Source organism: Pan paniscus, chromosome 6 (genome assembly GCF_029289425.2).
Source record: "Pan paniscus chromosome 6, NHGRI_mPanPan1-v2.0_pri, whole genome shotgun sequence".
Lineage (NCBI taxonomy): Eukaryota > Metazoa > Chordata > Mammalia > Primates > Hominidae > Pan > Pan paniscus.
Window position 1 is genome coordinate 104345774 of NC_073255.2, and position 24248 is coordinate 104370021.

Sequence of the window (24248 nt, forward strand, 5' to 3'; positions counted from 1 at the left end):
GGAGGAGGCAAATAACAATTTGAGTGTTTTAACTGCCTAGCAGTTTATACCTTTCATTGAGACTTGGCTTTCAGAAAGAAAAAGAGAGATCTAATAAAAACTATAATAATTTCAGTTTTCAACATGTTAAGTTTAAGGTGCCTCTGAGACATTCAAGTTACCTGGGGACTATTCACACAGAAGTTCTCAATAGAAAGATATTTAGATACGGAATTCAGAAGAGAGGTCTGAGTATGAAAATTTCAGCTTTGTACAAAGATTTCCAGCTTCAAGCATCAGAAACTTTAAATTACCTTTTTATTTTAATTATTGTAATCACCTCATTTCTAAAGGCTTATCTTTTCTTGCATCCTGCTAATCCCCAGAATGTAAATTTTGTGTCCTCCTTTGCTAGTAAAGAACTATCTTTAGGAACAGCTTCTATTTTGGAGGGATAAGGGGAAAGGACTGCTTTAAAAACTAATGCTGAGAGATTTCAAAGTTTTAAATAAATTCCAGGGGCTGACTCCTTTTGGTTGTAAGTAAATTGAAGAAAAAATGTGTTCTGTATTTTATAGTCTTAATCAAAGTTCCAGGAGTCCGGAGACCAGATTTTATGGAGCTAATAGGCAAAGGACTCCACTGATCCAACTGATATAAATAAGCCATCTTGAGTCACTAAGGATTACTAAATTGCCACGTCCTTCATTGCTCCTCCCAATGTTTGTTTTGTTTTGTTTTCTTTTGTTTCAGGGAATGAAAACACCATGTATCCAATCTATTCAAGCTAGGAAAGTTTTATTCTGGCAACCCCTCAGCTGAAATTTTTTGGGTCAGTCTGTACTTCACCAAAGCCATTCCGTTCTCTACAAACTCACTTTGACTACTCTAACTTGAACTTCAGTGTTAGTAAATAGCCATCACGTCTTCCTGCCTGCTGTTTAGAGTCAGGTAACTTAGTTTTGAATGCTGGCTTTCTTCACAATCCCCACACACAGGACTCCCCTCGACTAACTACCTGGAAAAATTTGAGTAAATTATTCAGCCTCTCTATGAATCTCTTTCCTTAGATGTAAAATGGGCGTAACACTGCCTATTTCATGAGATTGTGAGGATTAACTGGTAGTGTATATTAAGGTACTTTGCATAATGGATGACACATAACAAACACAAAAACCCAATATTTTTTACTTTTTTTCTCTTCTGTGCTTATTAGATATTGTTACTATGATGTATAAATAAGAAACCAAATAAGAAGAAAGATAACTAAGGTAATTTCACAGCCACTAGGTGACAGATGCCATTCACTGTGACTCCAACTCCACATGTCTGTTTATCCTACAATGACACTGCTTCCTTGCATTTCCACCAGCACTTCATGTGTTCCAATTCTACAATTTTATACAAGCAATCTCTTGCACCTAGAATGCTTTTCACTACCTGCTCTACATGGAAAACTCACTCTCATGTTTCTCATCCATTCGAATATCACCTCTTCTCTAAAGTATTTTTTATATCGAGGCAGAGATGGCAGTTTTGTCTTCCCTGAGCCTAGAGCACATTCTATATAATTCTCTATATAAATAACTCCATTAAAGCACCAGTAAACTATGAAATCCTCAGGGGCAGAAACAGTTTTATTCACCATTGAATCACAGACCTATCACAGTGTCTCGTGTATATTAGGGTTTCAATAAATCTTTTATACATTGTCTCATTTCCCCTATTTCATGGGGCCTTCCATAACTACTTTATCTCTAAATGTTAACATGCCCCAGAGCTCAAGCCTTAGACTTCATTTTCATTTATAGACTTGCTTCTTCAGTGATTTCAACCAGTCCCTTGATTCTAAATGATCTAAATACTTAGGATGCCCATATTTATTCTTTTAGCCTGAACCTCTCTCCTGACCTTTAGACTCATATATTAAATTATAAATCTTCACTTTACATAGTAAATAATCTTCACTTTATATAATAATACATCATCGTTAAAATGTATAAAACTGAGGCCTCCAATCTTCCCCATAACTTGTTTCTCCCACAGTCTTATAATCTATATTAATAACAACTTCACCATTCCAATTGTGGTCTTGGGGTTGTCACTGACACCTCACCTGTAGCACCCTGTGTCCATCCCTACTCTCTGGAAGTCTCTATATGGCAAGCAGATTGATCCTTTTAAAATATAGGACAGATTACCTCTTTGCTTACAATCCTCTGAACATCTACTAATTTTATTTGGATCTAATTCAAAGTCATCATAATGGCCTACTAGTCTCAATATGATTCACACACACCCCAACCTATTGGGTTTCATTTCTCACTCTTCTCCCTGTATCCCACCTTAGCCTCCTTAATGTTCTTTCAACACAAAAATTGTTTTCACCTGAGTGTCTAAGTACTTTCTGCTCCCTTCAGGACTTTCCCCTATCCAAATATTCATATGAACTTATTCATTTTCTTCAGGTCACTGCTCAAATGCTGTCTAATCTACAATAGCAGACACCCTACCTCCAGCTGTTACTCTATGCTGCTTTATAATATTTCTTTTCTTAGCACTTATCACCAGCTGGCATAATGTATGCCTACTTAATTATTTATTCATTATCTTTTCCCTGGCTAAATGTGAGACCCATGAGAGCAGGAACATTTCTTTTGGTTCACGGCTTGTTCCTATTGCCTAAAACAATTCTAGACTCATAGCAATGCTTAAAAAATTATTTGTCAAATGAAAGAAAGAATAGTAAGTTACCCAATGAGATGATAAAAAATATCAATGAGGTAGTTTTCAAGTTCCAACCATATCTCCCCATTTTTTGCCCAATTTTATTTTTCCAAAAATTCACAATTCCCACCTCCCTCACACTGAGGCATAAAATGCAGTGAACTAACTGTTTCCTGTGACTTGGCTCTCAGCACATTGAATCAAGCCCCATGATATTTTGAAGCACATGGACCACTGAACAAATGGATTAAGTTCCATTTACTTAGCCAAAAAATTTGACTTTGAACATTAGCCATTTCCTATACAGGGAATACTGATGGGAAGGAGCCCTGAGGAAAAGCCAAATTTAGTCCAGACCTCTGAAATTCTCCTCAGAATAAATGGCAATGATGAGTAGAAAGTAGGGATGGGGGGTTTGTATAGAACTTAATAGTGAGCTGTTCTGAAAAATGTTCTCCCCAAGCCTTTTTTGGATTAAGTTTAGTAAAGAGAACTAAAAGTAGATTGAGTCTAAACCAAAACCCCTAGGGGCCAATTTCAACACATTATCAACCATGTAAGTGTTCTTGAGTAAAAGCCAGTGGAACCTTTGAAATCTCTTGCACTGAAATGAAGGAATCTTCTATAAGTTTCTAAGATACTCTAATACTAAGAATGTTGGGCCCAACCTTATAAAAATAAACACCCCAAAGAAGTAGAATTCTTGGCTCAGGTTCTACTATGCAAATTTAATTTTATAGGTCCCCAGTCACTCTTTATACCCAGGCTCTTATCTAAGTGATTTCATGGGAGTATAGGTCTATTTACACACAAACACTGTATGGCTGAAAAATAATCAGTCATATAATAGGGTCTTTTTAATAAGTTAATATAAATGAGAGATTTCTCAATAAGACTATACTCAAGGGAAAATTTGCCTTAAAATTAAGCCTGTTCTAGAAAATTTTAATAACAGGAAGGGTGTGGCCCCGAAAACCTCCTGAAACAAAAGCACGCACTTATCAAGCATAGGCATCCAAAAATCTGGTACCTTACTGTTGAGGTCAAATGGTTCCACTATTTTCTGCAGGTTCACCCTCTTGATGAATAAAGCCCTTAGAAGAGCAGACTGTAGACATCCCTTGAAAAACAAAAAACTGGCAGGAATCCCTAAAATAAGACTATTACAAAACTGAAATTATTGATTCATTTTTAGTGTCTTCAAGTAAGCCCTTTAGCAGAAAAGAGATTATTATATTTTAGCATTTGCATGAAAAACTGTCTCAATTCAATTCAATAACTGTGTAGATTGCTCATTTTGTAGTTTATATTGTCCTTCATACCATGGGAGAATATGAAGAGGTGTAAGACCCCTTTCCGAACTTCCAGGCCCCGATCAATGAATACATCTGAAGGCTATGAATACTATAACAAAAAGCAGGAGATGACATATGACCTAAGATGTGTGCCAAATGTTTGGGGAACTTAGACATTGGGACAATCCCATCTAACTGAAGGATTCATAATAAAATTCACAAAAGGAGATCTTAACTGAATTGTGTGTTGAAGGTTGAGCTGAGATTGAGAGTGGATTTATAGAAAGAAGGAAATCCTGAGATAACTGAGAGGGAGTTAAGTCCAGGATATGTTTAGGGTGTAGGGAATGATCCATGTGTTAGGCGGCTTTCAAGATGACCCGCAATGATCCCCACTTCCTAATATTTACACTAGTGTGTTGTCACCTCCCATGCAGTGTAGGATGACCCCCCCACCCCAGTAACTTGCCTCTAATGAACAGAATAAGGCAAAAGAGATGAGATGTTATTTCCATTAGATTACAAAAGAATGACTTCTATCTTGCTGTGTTCTTTCTATTGCCGTCTTGGCTTGCAAACTTTGATGAAGTAAGCAAACTACCATGCTGGAAAGGCCATGTGCCAAGGAACTGAAGACTGCCTTCAGTCAACAGCAAGTAAGAAACTGAGGCTTGTATTCCAACAACCAGCGAGGAACTGATCCTGCCAAGAACAATGTGAGTAATCTTGGAAGCAGACCTTTCTCCAGTTGAGTGTTGAGATTATGATAGCCACAGGAGACACATTGATTGCAGCCTGTGAGAGACTCTGAAGCAAAGGACTTAGTTAAACTATGCTCAAATTGCTGACCTAAGAAAATTTAAATGAATTGTTTTAAGCAACTAAATTTTGGGGTAGTTTGTTATGCAGGGATAGGTAACTCCTGGAATCCATATTATTACATGGAATCATTATTTACATGGTGCTTTACTATTTTCAAAAAACTTTCCCAAACATTATCATTTGATTTTTCATAATCCTATGGGGTAGAAAAAGCAGGTGCAATGTGCATTTGATAGATCAGGAGAAATTGCTGTAGTTTTATGGTTTATACTCAGTGTCACACAACTAGCTAATGTTTTGTCTTTAGTTCAGTGCTCTTTTCATTACAACACCCAAAGGAATGGAAGGCTGGAAATTTGAAAGATTTAACATATACTAGGATTATAGTCTTTAATGTGGATGAACAAAATGGCAAGTACTTGAACACAAGGGAATTTGGTTCTGCTGTTTGTCTTCCTAACTCTTAAAATCTGAATGTTTCATAAATAAACCTTCTACTGGATTTTATAGATGTGTTTTGGCGTCTTTGTACCTCTGCTAAGTATGTCGCCAAAATGTCAAAGAGTGTTGACATTTCAGTTGGTTTGGAATGGCCTTTCATTTATAAGAGAAAATTGAATAGGGCTGATATGCAAACAGGCAGATTTTCCATATGGAACATAACATATGCATATACCACAATATATTTTATAGAATTATTTTGAAAATTCATGGCCCACCTGTTAAAATACTCAGACAATTGATGCTTCTTTCTCTCAGACGCATTTTTACTTATATAAATTACTATTAAGAGTTATAAATATATACCTTCTCTCATGAGTGAAGTATACAAAACAAAAACGAATTTTTCTTGGTAAGTCAGAATTATTAAGATTAATTCAACTCTACTCAAATACAATAGTACTCCCAATAGCACTAAATATTGCTGCATTTGGTAACATTTACAACTCCTATGAAGACCTCAGATTTCCATGATTTTTGAACGTGGAAGGACTTTATATTTTCCATTCTTATCCCTCAGAATCAGTTTCCCAATCACAAGCATACTACCATCAATGTTTTTATTTCTACTGGCACCTTTCATTTCTAATTTCCTGCCTTTCTTGTGAAAAAGGAACTCAGAAAATAACCAGTAATTGTAATGATATTTTCAAATGGAACTAAACAGACCCTACACAAGCATTTAAGCCAACATGATTGTGGTAGTAGGAGCCAGCCTGTGCAGGTTTAAAGCTTATCACTTAGTAGCTGGATAATGTTGGACAACTTTCTTTAAAAAATTATGCTTCTCATAATGATTTCTATCTTATAAGGTTGTTATGGGGATTAAATAAGTTGATACTTTGAAAGTGAATTTGGATCCCTGGTGATAGATGGAAGATATGATATCAAAAATGTCTTAGGGGATTCTAATGAGCAGCCATTCATCAGAATTAGAGGTTCTCAATCTGGCTGCTTATTAGAATTACCTGGTACCTCTTAAAAATAACTAATGCTTGGGCCCTGTATTCATTTCCTATTTTCACTGTAACGAATTACCACAAATCTGGTAGCTCAAAACAACACATTTATTATTTTACAGCTCTGGAGCTCAGAAGTCCAAAATGAGTCTCCTGGACCAATATCAAGATGTCAGCAGGGCTGTGTTCCTTTGCAGAGGTCCTGGGGGAGAATCCATTCTCTTGCCTCTGCAGCTTCCAGATGCCACCTGTATTCCTTGGCTGGTGGCCTCTTCTTACAGCTTCAAAGCCAGCAATGGCTGGTGGAGTCTCTCTCACATGCATCACTCTGGCACTGACTCTTCTGCTTCCTCTGCTACATTTAAAGACTTTTGTCATTTTATTGGGCCCATGTGGATATCTCAAAATAATCTCTCGATTTTAAGATCAGCTGATTAGTAACCTTAATTCCCCTTTGCCATGTAACATAGTCACAGGTTTCAGGAATTAGAACATAAGCATCTTTGGGAAGCCATTAGCTTCCTGCTACTGCAGGCTGCCACCCTCCAAAGATGCAGATTGGATTGCTCTTGTCAGGGATATGCTTCAAATACTCGCTAGGTGATTCTAATGTCTAGCTTCCATTAAAGACTATTGATGTAAATATTCACGGAGTTTCATGAAATATTATCCCCATGAAATGTTCAGTAATGCTCAGATTAGGTTTTAAAAGTATTTAATTAAATACATTAGAGGTTAAAGAGAGTAAGAAGTTCTGTAACAGAGAAATCTGCTCAATCCTATTTAACTAGTCTCTCAACCTTTTTTGTGTAACACCTACTAAGGACCTAAGTAATCATTTATCTATATAAGGCATCTGGGAGTTAATGTTCTAGGGAGGAAAAGGTCTGAGTGTAATGATACTTATTTTGCTTTGTTTTATTCACTCAAATGCTTTTTAAAATAGTTTTTGTTTTCCTATTAAACTATCTGTTGAAGTGGGACATTTCAAGTGCTTAAAATTAAAATGCAAGGCATTTATTCTGTATTGTATAACTACACATAATAAGAATAAAGTTGTCAATACAGTATAATTATTATTTGAGGAGAGAGGAAAAAAATGAGAGCTAAAGAGACCCCAAAGCAGAATTGCTTTATTAAATAAAAACTGGGATTTTTCATACTAATATCTGAGGACTGACTTGTTTATACAAAATCATATAATGACTCAATAGCATAAATGAAATTTGATCTGTTCATTTTACATAATTTTGTTGTGAAGACAGACAATATCTGAAAAATTATGAAATTTATGTCCATATTTTTTAGAAGACTTGTTCATATATAAACTATTTCCCTCTCTGCAGAAATCTACCTTCCTAAATTGCAAATATATATATGGATCATATACCATGTGAAACATTTTGTATCTATTGAAAAGAGACTTGTGATTATCTACATCCCATGGTTGGACTGTCACCAAGTGCAAACTGCATTTAGAGCACATGGCAGAGATTCTACAGGCAGTCATTAGAGATTTTGTCAATACAATTTCAGACAACATCGTGTTCAATGTTTAAACATTGTCCTATTCCCTAGCTCAAAATATATGGTTCAGGGCTTTTTCTCTATCTTGGAAGTGATGCAGAGTGACACACTGCATAAAGTGTTGGTTAAACACACAGCCCTGGAACCCAGCTACCCATGTTCAAATCCTGACTGCCTCTTTTATTGGATATATCACCTTGGGTAGGTTATTTAACCTTTATGGTCTTTGATTTCTATTCTGTAAAATTGGCATAATAATGATATCTCAATGCTTGTAACTTATTAGGCTCACTAAATGTTAGCTCTTATTTTTGGTTCATTACGTTTACATTTAGTAGAAGTAATTTGATTAAATGCTTAAAAATTTAGTTTAAATATATTATTTTAAAAATTTTATAAAAAACAAATTTGCAGCTTATATAATTAAGAAGCTATGAGGAATTCGATCTGAAATACTGCTAAATGAGATGTGCATAATTTTTCTACCAATTAATGTTTTTCATTTTTTAAAAAATAGAAGCAAGTTTAGAAGCACAGTTCCCATATTTGCAGATAAAAGCACTGAGTCCAAAAGAGACTAAGTGACTTACATATTTTTACAACACATAAAACATAAAGGATAAAAGACAAAGTTGCAAGCTCTTTTGCTGAAACAATTTTACTGTATTAAGATCTAAAAACTACTTAAAATCCTTGAAAGCGTTTAGAATTAAAATTTTACAAAAAGTTCATTCAGAAAACCTTCACTGAATACTTACTGAGTGACAGTCACTGTCCTAATGCTAAGTAAAAAAGAGGAACAGTGATAAAAAGGTATGTGGGAATTAAGGAGATTTATTTTGAGAGTGTCAGAAAGGAAGGGGCCCGTTGACTCCAACACTCTTATATAACTGATGAGGTTATCAAGTTTTAGAAAATGTTTAATAACCTTGTTCATAATCCCTCAGCCAGCAAATCACATATCAAAGTTCTGCAACTGTGAGTTTGTCTACCCAGCAAATATTGACCTTTATAAGAGATTTTGAGACATACAGGGAATAAAATTACGCAATCATTATATTGAATAAAAGAGGAGAACTGCTGTCTTAGAAAATTTTCTTAACATTTATTTAATTTTAAAAATACTTAAAAAAAGGCCAGGCGCAGTGGCTCACGCCTGTAACCCCAGCACTTTGGGAGGCCGAGGTGGGCAGATCACGAGGTGAAGAGATCGAGACCATAATGGCCAACATGGTGAAACCCCATCTCTACAAAAAATACAAAAAAATTAGTCAGGAGTGTTGGTGGGCACCTGTAGTCCCAAATACTCAGGAGGCTGAGGCAGGAGAATGGCATGAACCCAGGAGGCAGAGGTTGCAGTGAGCCGAGATAGTACCACTGCACTCCAGCCTGGGCAACAGAGTGAGACTCCGTATCCATACACACACAAAAACACACACACACACAACAAAAACAACAACAACAAAATTCTGAAATTTCTCCCAGGATATTGAAATTTTTTTTGAAAGGTTTTGAATTTAAAAAGCAAATATTTTTTGTTTGTTTTCTTTTTTTTATTTTATTATTATTATACTTTAAGTTTTAGGGTACATGTGCACAATGTGCAAGTTAGTTTCATATGTATACATGTGCCATGCTGGTGTGCTGCACCCATTAACTCGTCATTTAGCATTAGGTATATCTCCTAAAGCTATCCCTCCCCCTTCCCCCACCCCACAACAGTCACCAGAGTGTGATGTTCCCCTTCCTGTGTCCATGTGTTCTCATTGTTCAATTCCCACCTATGAGTGAGAATATGCGGTGTTTGGTTTTTTGTTCTTGCGATAGTTTACTGAGAATGATGATTTCCAATTTCATCCATGTCCCTACAAAGGATATGAACTCATCATTTTTTATGGCTGCATAGTATTCCATGGTGTATATGTGCCACATTTTCTTAATCCAGTCTATCATTGTTGGACATTTGGGTTGGTTCCAAGTCTTTGCTATTGTGAATAGTGCCACAATAAACATACGTGTGCATGTGTCTTTATAGCAGCACGATTTATAGTCCTTTGGGTATATATCCAGTAATGGGATGGCTGGGTCAAATGGTATTTCTAGTTCTAGATCCCTGAGGAATCGCCACACTGACTTCCACAACGGTTTAACTAGTTTACAGTCCCACCAACAGTGTAAAAGTGTTCCTATTTCTCCACAGCCTCTCCAGCACCTGTTGTTTCCTGACTTTTTAATGATTGCCATTCTAACTAGTGTGAGATGGTATCCATTGTGGTTTTGATTTGCATTTCTCTGATGGCCAGTGATGGTGAGCATTTTTTCATGTGTTTTTTGGCTGCATAAATGTCTTCTTTTGAGAAGTGTCTGTTCATGTCCTTCACCCACTTTTTGATGGGGTTGTTTGTTTTTTTCTTGTAAATTTGTTTGAGTTCATTGTAGATTCTGGATATTAGCCCTTTGTCAGATGAGTAGGTTGCAAAAATTTTCTCCCATTCTGTAGGTTGCCTGTTCACTCTGATGTTAGTTTCTTTTGCTGTGCAGAAGCTGTTTAGTTTAAGTAGATCCCATTTGTCAATTTTGGCTTTTGTTGCCATTGCTTTTGGTGTTTTAGACATGAAGTCTTTGCCCATGCCTATGTCCTGAATGGTAATGCCTAGGTTGTCTTCTAGGGTTTTTATGGTTTTAGGTCTAACGTTTAAGTCTTTAATCCATCTTGAATTGATTTTTGTATAAGGTGTAAGGAAGGGATCCAGTTTCAGCTTTCTACATATGGCCAGCCAGTTTTCCCAGCACCATTTATTAAATAGGGAATCCTTTCCCCATTGCTCGTTTTTCTCAGGTTTGTCAAAGATCAGATAGTTGTAGATATGCGGCGTTATTTCTGAGAGCTCTGTTCTGTTCCATTGATCTATATCTCTGTTTTGGTACCAGTACCATGCTGTTTTGGTTACTGTAGCCTTGTAGTATAGTTTGAAGTCAGGTAGTGTGATGCCTCCAGCTTTGATCTTTTGGCTTAGGATTGTCTTGGCAATGCGGGCTCTTTTTTGGTTCCATATGAACTTTAAAGTAGTTTTTTCCAATTCTGTGAAGAAAGTCATTGGTAGCTTGATGGGGATGGCATTGAATCTATAAATTACCTTGGGCAGTATGGCCATTTTCATGATATTGATTCTTCCTACCCATGAGCATGGAATGTTCTTCCATTTGTTTGTATCCTCTTTTATTTCATTGAGCAGTGGTTTGTAGTTCTCCTTGAAGAGGTCCTTCACATCCCTTGTAAGTTGGATTCCTAGGTATTTTATTCTCTTTGAAGCAATTGTGAATGGGAGGTCACAAATTTTTGTTTTTGATATTTCAACTAGCAATGAGCGAGCTGAGTAGAAACAATAATAACCGGTCTACTAGCAGTTAGGGCAAGAAGCAGATGCCTTTTCACTTTTCTCCCAGTAGTGCTCTAATTGCCGGTGCATGCCCTGGAGTGTGAATCTGACCTTTCTCTGACCTGTGCAGCTTACCTCATTCAAATTGAGAATTGTCCTGCTTCTATTGGGCTTCTGCAGTATATAGTTCAGTGGGCTGAACTGAGAATTTCACTGGGTTCTGACTATGTCTTATTCTTTTAACTCCTGCCAGTTTACACACATTGTGAAATTGAAAATGGATAGTCTTTTTTCCTTTACATTTGAAAAACATGCCTTTACATTTGAAAAACATGCAGTTTGAAAACAGAAATCCTTACTCACTCACTAAGTACTTTTGCAGTGTCCAGTACTGTGCTGGGCACCATCCATCCCATGTTGTCATTGTTCCTCTTCTGTACTACTGCAAGAATTTTTCATTTAGTCTTCCTACTTCCAGTTTTGCCTGTTCACTATTGCCAAATAATCTTAAATCCTACCTCCAATTACATAATTCTCCTGATTAAAGAGTAAAAATACTATCACAAAAACATGCACACATACACAAATAAGTGCAGGTTTTTTAAAAATGGTGAAAACTGAATAAAGTCTGCATTCTAGATAATAGTAATGTCAATGTTCTGGTTTTGATATTGTGCTATAACTATATAAGATGTCATCATTGGGGGAAGTTGGGTGATGGGTATGTGAGAGTCTTTGTACTGTGTACTTCCTGAGTCCACAATTATTTTAAAATAAAAAGAAAGTTAAAAAAATAAATAAAACCTAAAACCTAAAATCTGAAGAATGACATTCTTCAGATTTTCAAAGTAAGTTTGAAACTCTGTATTGTATTTCAGCATACCCTCCAAATCAGAACCACTTAAACTCTTTAAGTCTTGTGCTTGCTAAAATACTTTGGCCTTGACCTTCCAATGCCTCTCTCTTCCTCCATTTGACTTGTTAAACACATGGTCTCTTTCAAGGTGCACTTTAAATTCAGCTGCTCCCTTTAAGCACTGCCTGGTCACCAGGTAAATATAATATCTTCCACCTGTGCAACCTTGTGACATCTTTTGATTTTTAGTCCCACTAAATTGTAAGCTCTTGCAATAAAGAGTTTATATCTCACTTGCCCTTTTAGTCTACACAGATTCTAATAAGTGCTCTCATCAATATTTATTGAAATGAAATAAAATGAAGCATTCAGCCTTCAAATGCAAGGGCCATTGTCTTATAAAAATGAAAGTGGAGATCAGTTCTAATCAACTAATAAATCAAAAAATTAAACACACTGAAGATCACAATAATATGTATTTTTAATCTAGTGTAACTTTTCATGTTGCAGAATTTCTTTCTTTGAATATTGTTTTCTAGACAGTAGAAAAAGATAACATCCAGCTACAATTGATACATGCTCTAGAGTTGAACTTGAATAGCAGATCCAGCCTATGCAACATTCAGGCAATCATTGTGGTATATATGTATCATACACATTTCACACCAATTAAAAAGAAATGCCAAATTAGCAGGGTCTCTAAAAGTATACTTCAATTTCACCCTTGGATAAATTATTTTTTTCTCAATATAAATTTCTTTTTCTTAGGGTACTTCCCCTTTATCATCTCATTATTTCTTTCCAGTTCCAATAATACAGGGTCCAGCATATTTCTTCAGGGTCACTGGACTGTAGCTCCTATCAAATAAGCTGGGCGATGACCTCAATCTAAGATTCTGCTGCCACTTCAAGGTGGCTTTCCAATCCTGAGACTCAAATAACTACTTGTCCAACATTCATTATGACATGGCATTATTATTTCAGCACCCATTTTAAGGATGGAATATTTAAGCAAATAACAAACAACATAAAAATGTAAGAATAAGCTCAATAAAAATTAAACGAAACGTGTACTTATTTGTTTAATGTGAATCTCTTTGCTTAGTTTCTGAAGTTGCAAAAAGAACCTGTTTTAATCCACTGATAAAGGTAGGTTTCTTTTAAATAATGTGTTCTATCTTGAGCTGTTTTTTCATTTGAGGTAATTAAGACACTGACATTCTATAATTAATTCACATTCAATAGTGCATATTGAGAGCTTCCTAAATGGCCGGTACTGTGCTAGACACTGAATCACTTCATTTGTTTTTCCAATCTTTGTGAGGAATTTGAACATGGTAAATATTCCCTCCAACCACAGTCAGTGTCTCCTTATTAATAAAAAGCATTTTGATGACCAAATTGGTGAGAACATTTACCATTCACTCTCTTAGCATTTTTCAACAATACAATGCACTGTGTTGTTATTAACTCTAGTCACCATGTAGTAGAGTAGATCTTGAACTTATTCCTCCTATCTAATTGAAATTTTGTATCCTTTGGCCAATATCTCTGAGTTAGTCTAGTTTTGTGCTGCTATTTTCTATGACTACAGAAAGTTCAAGCCACAATTTCTAACTTGCTGATCTTTAATAAGTAGCACAAACTTTCAAAGAATTCAGGATGAAGTAGGACTGAACTCTGTTGGGGAAGACTAATAAGTATCTTATCAGAAAGCTTATGTCCCAGATTTCACCCTCTGCATCATTTCCTATCGCATCACAGTGTGCTGCTCTTTCATCCTGCCAACTCAAAGTTGAAGTAATTACTTGGTGAAAATGGGCTAACTTTTCCTTGGTGCTGAACATATCCCAGTGACTATGGAGGCAAAATTGTCAGCACTTTCTGAAATTGCCAAAATACCAGGTGGTAATGCTTCTATTCCTTATGATGTGGTGGATATAAAACATGGTGTGTATGTGTGTAAAATGATTCTTTCCTGATGCAATATTTCAGCTCTACCATGATATAGAAAATTAACTTAATATGTATATGTTGACATATCTGGTCTTATTAAGGATTTTTTGGCTACGTGTCACTATCCTTATTAACTATCTGGTTTTATAAAAAAGATTTCCTTAAGTGTTAAGTAATCTTTTTTCTAAGGTAATATTTTAGACATTTAAGGGAGCATTCATTGTGCTATGTTTAAAGTATCTAATGAAAATAGTTAAGTAAATCAATATCAGAACAGTGAATAGTCCATCTTGTTCTACCTTTAAAACATATCTTTGGTTTGTCTGCTCCACAACATTCTTGCTCAAATCTTTGACTTTGTTCACTGAGGAACTTATATAGGCCCCTTCAAATATTCACTGTTGCTCATAGAATAAAACCTGGAGTTCTGTTTGGCAGAAGGACTTCAGAATCTTTCTCCTACTACTTCTTCACCATCATCTCATAGCATTTTTTCATCTTGTTCACTACATTAGCCACAATGGCCTTTCTTTTCCTTGAATATACCTAGCCTTTCCCCATCTACAGGCTTTGCACGTTACCCCTTCTGCCAAGCCTTCTCCTAACTGGTTCATTATCCTTGAGGGCTCACTCAAATGCCTTACCATGTAGCAGACATACATGTATCTATTTATTTAAAGTATCATCCTCAATCAATATCCAATGCATTATTCTGTTGTTTTCTACCTACCACTTAAGCACTTCTTATTATCTTGTTTATTTCTTTACTTGGTTACTTTCTAATGTACCCACAAGAAAATAAGCCTCCTGAGCATGCTTTACCTGTATGTATAGACTTTATCTATATGCACAACTAGAAACCTGCCTTCGCTAAGCATTTGTTAAATCAAGAAATGATTAGTAAATATCCTGATAATGCATGACAGACATTAAGACCTGATACACTTTATTCATAATGTATATGAAAGAAAAAGAAATAGTAAGAAAAATAGTTTGTCTGTACATAAGCATATCATGCCTGTATTCTGTGTGTTCCATATCTGTGAGCATATGTGATTTGATCCTTCATAGAAAGCAGATATGTAATTTTAAATTATGATTTAATATGGTTGTTTCACCAATTCATTAGCTCTATAATTCTAATCAGTTATACAATAATTAATTTTTATTAAATATAAATTACCTTTTTATTAGCTTTTGGGATGCCATGCATGTGTTTTGGGGGGAATCATTAGCAAATGAACATATTCACACTTGTCTATTGTGATCCAATAACAAACAGTGCTAGGCCACTGATGGTTTCTAATAAATGCCAGGGAGTAGCAAAATATAACTTTAAAAGGCATTCAAATATGCAAAGGAGAAAAGACACTTGACAGTTTCATGCTACTTAGAGTTGGAGAATTCAGATTTAAGACTGCAAACTGTGTAGCGCTATATTAAATGGCACTATTTTATGTGGGTTGAAAGGAAAAATGGGGGAAAAAAGACTTTCTAGTTTTTCTAAAGTTGACTTCTGATGCAAAAATAGTAGACGGGAGGAACTTGACATTTAAGAAAACATTGTTTTGTCAGAAGAAAGATTCCCAGGGGGACAATATAATATTGCAAAGGTTATGTTCACCTCCCCAGCAAGGCTGTGGATTTATCTTGAAAAAAATACATATGATGAAAAATTAAGAAAGCATATTGCTTTGTTGAGTGACATAGAGGGAAATTGTTCATTTAAAAATTCCACAGATCCTTTGATGCTTGCTTGCAAATCTCAGCAAGGCTTTCATCAGTCAAATACACAGCAAAATATGAAGACACAAACTGGAGATATCAAGACACACTGTGCATTTACATTTTCTCCATCTCAAGCTCTCCTTATTTCTGAAGTCCTTTGTCAGCAAGCTGAATGAAATCCTATGGCATGTGAAAGTTCCCTTTTAAAATTGTATTATCTTTACTTTATAGATTATTTTTTCTCCTTACTCAGCCAAGATACTAATATTATTCAAGATCTTCAAATATATGTATTGCGTGTACTTTGCAGACAATATTGGGTATTGCCTCTGGTTAAGCCACAAACCAGGAAAAAAAAAGCTGAGTTTTCTATATAACAGAAAACTTGTGTAACAGGACAACAAAAGACTTTAACAGTTCATTCTTAAACCTGAATGAACCTGCTGCATTGATAAGAAGGCTAAAACTAGAATTATAATACTGCTCAAACTCAGCCTTTGAGCAGTGCCCTTGAGCTGTATATATAATTCACTTTCTCTCATTCATTATTATTCCCAGATAAGGGAAAGGGAAAAAGAAACTCCAATGTACATATTAATATTCAGGTTTTGTGAAAGAAAATGTAACTTTCTCTAGGAGGGTAAATGGTGATAAGGTTTTCCATGTGGAAATCTTTTGAAGAGTGATGTCAGATAGAAACCTAAACAGCAAGACTTTGATTTCTTAAACAAAGAAAAAGAAAAGCATCTGGAGAAATCTTCTCTTTTTAAATTCTTTAAAATATTGATGTTATTTTAAATTTGCAAATGTCAAAATTGTCATGTACAGATATAGTGAATATAGAATCAGGTGTACAATTAACTAAAAACAAAGTAAATACATTTTCCAAAATATGCCCACCAAAATATGAAAAATATAGTCAGATTATTTTAAAATTTTCTCAGTTTTCAATTTTATCAAGTGCTAATGATTAATTGGAATTTTATTAAATACCATTGATTTTGGACTAAAGGAAAATTGTGTTTTCATTTCATCTTCATTATTCTCTAGAAATCTTTTTTATTTCAACCATTCTTAATGTTCAAAGTGGCCCATCCTCAGTCAGCAAAATTATTCCAATCAATACATTTACATTAAAGTACTACTAACAATGGTTCAATATTTTACGCACAGTAAAGTTTTAGTTAAAAGGCAATGAGAGAGGGAGTGTTTTAATCCAAAGAAACAATTCTCAAATGCTAAAATTTTAGACATTTTTGCCACTATACACATATAGAAACATGGACCTCTACAATTAACATCACAAAGTGTATCACCTATTTTGTCTGCATGTGGGCTCATACTTTTAAGAAAATGATACTCAAATTTTAGCACACACTTGAAGCATCTGGGCAACAAAATACAGATAGCTTAGTTTTACTCCCAGAGTTTCTGATTCAATAGATATAAGATGAGTCCAAGAATTTGTATTTCCAATTATCTCCAATGCTGCTGGTTGGTGGCCACACTTTCAGAAACATTGATCTAACTCAGTGATTTTCATAGTTGTCTGAAATCACCTGAGGAGCTCTAAAAAAGAAAAAAAAAAACAGATGCCACCCAGAGATTTGGATGTCATGTGCCTGCCATATGACCTAGAATCAGTCTTTAAAAAAAAATTCTACGTGATTCTAACATGCAGCAAAGTTTGCTGATTCACTTATCCAAGTACTTCAATAGTGATAATATTAACTAATATTATAAAATTAGGCAATACTGCTCATTTACTTCAAACCTAATCTAACAATATTCAATGTATGCTCATTAAACACCAATTGTGTGCCAGGTGTTAGAAGTACGCTGATCTGTAAAATCCTCTGTGATCTGACCCCTGGAAATCTTTCTGACCTCATCTCTTAATACTCTGCTCCACCTGCCCACCATCACCACTCTCCAGCCTCAAAGGCTTCCTTGCTACTCCTTTGCTACATGAAACACACTCCCAACTTAGGGTCTTTGCACTCACTATCCCCTCTCCCAGGAACAGGCTGCCGCCTTGTCTTCCTCCCTCAGTTCCTCTAGTTCTCAGCTCAAATATCACCACTTCAAAGAGGACTTTATCTAAAAGAGCCCTGCCTTCCCTGCAATCCACCTGCTTTATCATCTTGTCCTTCTTTGTCTTATAGCACTTACTACTATCGGAGTGAGTACAAATGTATTTATCTATTTTATGTCTCTTTCCACTAAACATAAGCTTCACTGCCATATTACGAGTGCCTCAAGATGTACCTGGTATATAGTAGGCACAAAATAAATATTGTTAAACAGATGGGGATGTAATGATAACAAGATGAACACGCTTCTGATGTCATGCAGCTTACCCTTGAATGGGGTTTATTGGGTTTTTGTTTGTTTGTTTGTTTAAAGGGAGGCACTGCACAATGGGAGGAGAATGGTCCAGTTTGCTAAGGAGAGCACAAAGGGCAAGAACCCAACCTGAAGTAATCAGAGAAGATTCCCCAGCTGAAATGATTTGTAACTAAGAAGTAAAAATGAGTAGGCATCTTCCAAGGGAAAGGTGGCAGAAGCACAGGATAATGATGAATTTTAAAAAGTTTAATAGGTAATTCAGCATGAGTCTACTAAATTTGCACTAAGAACTAAGAGCTATAATTGAGCTATAAAACATACATAGAGTCAGATTGAAATCTGAGACCATGAGATCCTTGAAAGCAGGAATCAGACTGATAAATGTTTTCTCTTTTTTCCTGTCCTACTATTGTTCTAGCAGGTCATCCTGTGCACATAGTAGGCTCTCTATATGCATATTGATGAATGAATAAGTATATGAATAAAAGACCTCCGCCAGGCGCGGTGGCTCACGCCTGTAATCCCAGCACTTTGGGAGGCAGAGGCGGGCGGATCACGAGGTCAGGAGATTGAGACCATCTTGGCTAACACGGTGAAACCCCGTCTCCACTAAAAATACAAAAAATTAGCCAGGTGTGGTGGCGGGCGCCTGTAGTCCCAGCTACTCGGGAGGCTGAGGCAGGAGAATGGCGTGAACCCAGGAGGCGGAGCTTGCAGTGAGCCGAGATAGCGCCACTGCAGTCTGGCCTGGGTGAAAGGGCGAGACTCCGTCTCAAAAAAAAAAAAAAAAAAAAAAAAAAAAAAAGACCTGCAACCCATGAGAGCTCATAGGTCATCTTTATATTTCCACAATTTCTTACACAGAGCAAGGACTCAAAGAATAATTATTGATTGATGATCCCCTAAGATGAATGATATCACACTTTACTCAAATGCCAAGCTATGTAACTCATCCTACATGAACATGAATTAGATATTATTATTGTATCTGTCAAAATGAAACAATAATTATTTTATTCATTTCATTTTTTCACAAGCGACCATGAAATGTGACTATGTTTCCAGTATTGATTTGATTTGTTGCTATGTATTTTTTTGCAAAAATGATTCAGTAAATTATTTGGTGCAAGGTGCCACTGTACTAACTAAAAGAGAGACAAAAGATTTGCCTTTTGAACCTGTCAGCCTGATAGATAGTACATCTAAGTTTTTGTAATCTTTTTATCCTATTTTAAATCTTGAGCTATCTTAAACTCTTGCATTCTTTCATTGTGACAAATTTTAAAATGACACCACAGAGAACACAGAATACTTCTCAATCTAGCTTTAAAAGTAATTAAGTTGGATTTAATAAACACCAACACCTTCAATTTCAAGTCTTCTATATTAGAATGCTGAAGCTATCAGAAACATTATTCAAGCAAATTAAACAATATCTAACAAGCCCATCACAATTGTGGTAGGCAAACTCTAATGTGGCCCCCACGTCCTTCACCTTCTGGGATAGTTACCCTTGTGCAGTCCCTTCCTTTTGGCTGTGGGATGGGCCTATTAACTTAGTCTAACAAATGAAATATGAAAAAGTGATGGAATGTCACTTTCAGGAATTGCCTAGGAAAAGTGGCACCCATCATAATCCAAAAAGACACAATCCCAAATGCCATAATCCTGAATGTTGAAATCACAAAAGATTAAAATTCCTGAAGATCAAAATTCCTAAAGTCTAAAATGCCTAATGCCTGCAATCCTGAAAATCACAATCCCAAACGATTAAAATCCCAAATGTTAAAATCCTAAAAGCGAAATTCTGGAGAAAGGATTAGTGCATTTTCAGTTAAATGCAGGGTAGTTGCCTGACTGACTCCCACTCCCCTTCCTCTCTCACTATGTGATCTGCACATGATGCTTAAATCCCTTTGCCTTTCTCCATGAGTGGAAGTTTCCTGAGGCTCTCATCAAAAGCAAATGTCGGCACCATGCTTTCTGTACAGCCTGCAGAAACACCATGAGCCAACTAAGCCCTTTACCCAGCCTCAGGTATTTCTTTACAGCAAGAAAAATGGATAAGGCAACATTAGAATAGATATTAGGTTATAAGGTAAATGAACAGATGTAGGTCAACCCTCTTATGCTATGTAATTCTCTCCCTTTCTTCTATTGTTTTATCTTCTGCCATTCTTCCTCATCACCTGCAGCGTACATTTTTGAAGCTCCATTGCCTTGATTATTTTTTCATTAAAAACAGCTATGCTGCATAGAAATAGTCTGTGTCCCGCAGCTATGTCAATCTTTCTCACATAAGAGTTCCTAGTATGACTTAATCTCTTTAAGATTCACTGAGTCTTAGATAAAAACCTATTGCAGTTATATTCCATTTATTTAAAAAAGAAATATTTTATAACTGACTTGTAATGCTCCCCTTCATTTTAAAATCTGTTTACTTTCTCAACATTAGAAGTCCACATGATTACATTTGGAAAGATAAATCCTATCCAATCAATAACCATTAAGTTTTTTATGGATTTATATTCTCTACCAGCTAGCTAAACTGAAAGAAATTTTAAAAACTCTTTTTCACAGAGCATTTAAGGAATTTCGATAAGGTGGCATGTACACCTAAAAACTGCCCAGTGATTCTTCCACATGAATCTGAACGCAATGAAAAGAAGCATGGCTAAGCGCTTTCGATGACAAACTCTGAGAGACAGACTGCTCAGAATCAAATGTTATTCTTATTTTTTAATAGTGTCACCGTAGTAACATACTTCCACCCTCTTGCCTATGTTTTCTCGTCTGTGAAATATAGATAACAGGAATATCTGCCTCGGTGGAGTTTTCATAATGATTAGATAAGTTAATATCTCTAAATTGCTTACAATATGGTTACATAGTAAATACCATATGTGTTTGTTAAATAAAAATAAAACAGTGAGGTTTAAAGCTCTTTTAGATGAATTCTTTCAAAGAAAGTAAACCATAAAAAAGAAAGAAGAGCTACTGATAGTCCTGTGTTCTATCTCAGGGTCTTAATTTAAAAAAAAAAAACTGCTTTGAAATGTAGCACAGTCTTCCAAGTATATTTATGTCCAGGAGAAACACAGTGGGCACTCCAGCACTTCCCTGGAGACAACAGCAGTTGAAACAGGTGGATACTTGAATGAATTATGTGAATAAATCAGAATCAAACCTACTATGCTCTAATGTAATAATTTGGATGCCAGTGAAACTTGGAGATTGTAAAAAGGCAAACTTTAATTCAGGATTTCTAGCCAGTAAGCAAATGTCAGTTGAGCTGAAAACTTATTTGTACATTTGTTCATTCATTTAGCACGTACTGAAATCCAGTTCTTTTGAAACAAAGGTGAATAGTTGCTGGTTTCAAGAAACTCATTCTAGAGAAAGAAGGAAGTATGCAAAGAAATCAGACTGTGGTAGATGCACTGATGAAGACATACAGCAGATGTAATGATAATGTAGTAAAAGGAGGATACTGTGAATGGGATAATAAAGGCAGGCCTCTACAAAGAAATAAAAACCTAAGGACGTAAAAGAGTAAAGGTTGGAGTGAAAGGTGTGGTCAGGGGCCATTCCAGGCGGAACAATCATGCTCTGCAAAAGCAAGGACAAACACACACATGTAGCACAGCAGAAACAAAAAGAAGCTCAGAGTTGCTGTTTGAGGAATGTATGGGAGAAAGTGGTGGAAAAGAACCCGGAAAGAAAGACAGTGGGGAGGGTCTTGAAAAGCCTTGTGTACCATGGTGAGAAATGAATAGTTCTTCTTATAGGCCAAAAAGCGTTTCACAAAAAATGGACTACCAGTCAAATAAGCTTGGGAAATACTGAAAAGAACATCCCTTTGGATAGTACATTACATGTAAAGGCTCTAAAAAATCACAATGAAATCATTTTTCAAAATTATTTGAATTGTTAAATTCCAGTGGGATTCCATTTTCTGGAAATAAGTATTCCCAGAAACACAGTTCAGAAAATATTATTTAGGCAATGGAGGGTTACTTTGCTTTTGATGTGGAAGGCAGATTTGATAAGATAAAAGATTAGTCAAGGAGACGGGGCAGGAAATAACTTGACCACTAAGTAAGGAAATGGTAGTAGGATGTCAATAATAAAATCATTAGAAGGCAGAAGGTGAACTAAGAGGGAGGGAACAGAGTTTAAAGTGACCCAGGGGCTTTATCATTTATCACCCAGCAAGTACTTGCTGTCTGCCTTTAATGCGTTAAATACAAAAAAAGGTTCAGACAAATTCTGAAAAAGAAATATAAAAGAGAAATTGTCCTCAAGGAACTTATAGATAGGTAGTGAATAGGTAGATAGGCAGAGAATGCCAAATCCAAGACAGAGCAAAATTTGTTAGACTGGCACGATTTCTTCAATGGTCACAGACTTCGCGTTCTAAGCCAGTTTTTCAGTCCCTGTGGTGCCCCACTCCTCCTCAACATCCCATATTAATGCCCTTAACATTCCTTTTCCCACTGCACTTCTTTTACCAGAAAAGATTCCATTCATTTACACCTAAGTATGAATTTAAATAGATACATTTTTCTCACAAATATTTCTAATTTAAACCTTAGTACTGGTACACATTTATGGCTTTACCCTTTGGACATAAATTACCTCAACAAAGGAAGGAAGTGCAAATGCTTGAGGAAAAAGAAAATGTCTGAAGTGCCCTAAAAACCACAGGGCACAGGGGATGGCCTACACCTTGTTAAGGATAGTTGTGGGTCTGCAAGCAGAAAAACTGTAACAGCCAACCAACCTTCCTCCAAACACCTGTGAAGTATACCTCACAGCATCTTTTTCCCAAAATGCCTGGAAATAAGAACAACGAGATGAACATTTTCTCAAGTGCGAACGACTATTATTTACAGTAGAATAGATGGAGAAGTTTGTTTAACATATGCAGATTCCCAGATTTTCTCCCTGGGAATGTCTAGGTTGGAGCCCAAGAATCTAAATTTTTAAGCAACACCCCTGAATGATTCCTTATTAACACCAAAACCTAAGAATTATTAACTAAATAAAACACATGGAAATTATGTTAGATGAAAGGCTTAATAGAAAATATAGGCAAACAAAATTTCATTAATTAAATTTGGGGCTACTTTTCTTAGCAGTGGTGGAGAAACCAGAAAGCAAATTTCATTCTGAAGTTGTCTTAGATAAGTTAATTACAGGAGGATTTACCGCTGTTTCTCAGAATGGACTTAGATTCAGCCTGGAACACTTTTATTATTTTGATTTAAGAAAGGATTTAATTTAAATCAACACAGTTTAAAAACAGCTAGTCAATGTAATCAAATTTTAACCCAAAAAAGGTATTTCATTATTTGACATTACCTCTGTCTATTGTTCACAAATTTGAAATAGATCTTTTGGTACAAAACATAAAATGTAAACGGTAACATAATTATTTGGAAATACTTTTACAACAACATCACAAAATTGAATGGCTAATTATTTTGTTTACCATAGATTAATATGAGACTGTGTGAGAAAAAAATAAATTTAAAGAACAGATTTATTTTTTAATATGATAAGTGAATTGCATGAATTTTGGATTTTTTCCATCAAAAAAGAACAGATATTGTTTTTAAAAGCTTGCAGGTTAAATGTAAACTTTTATAGAGATAAATACTCTGTTTAAGTGTTGCATAAATTATATCTGCCCAGGTGAATATAAAAAATTAAAAATATATTTTAGCTTGTTAGTTGCCTTCATCTTATTCCTTTGTTTACTCTTCTGTAAATACTCTTCTGTCTTCTCTTTAGAAAGAGAAGATCAGATTTTACTTTCTCAAAATCCAATTTTGCAGATTCGCATTCATTTAAGCAATACTCCTTATTCCTGGCTAAACAAAAGGATCATCAGGGTTCTTTTTAAAACACACCAGTGCTCAGGCTCCACCACAGACCAATTTAGGGGGTAAAGCTGTACTACTCTTTGTTTTTCTGTTTGTTAGTTTGTTTCGTTGTTGTTGTTTGTTTTGTTTTGTTTTTTGTGATGGAGTCTCGCTCTGTCGCCAGGCTGGAGTGCAGTGGCACGATCTCGGCTTACTGCAATCCCCGCCTCCAGGGTTCAAGCGATTCCCCTCCCTCTGCCTCCTGTGTAGCTGGGACTACAGGCGTGCACCACAACGCCGGC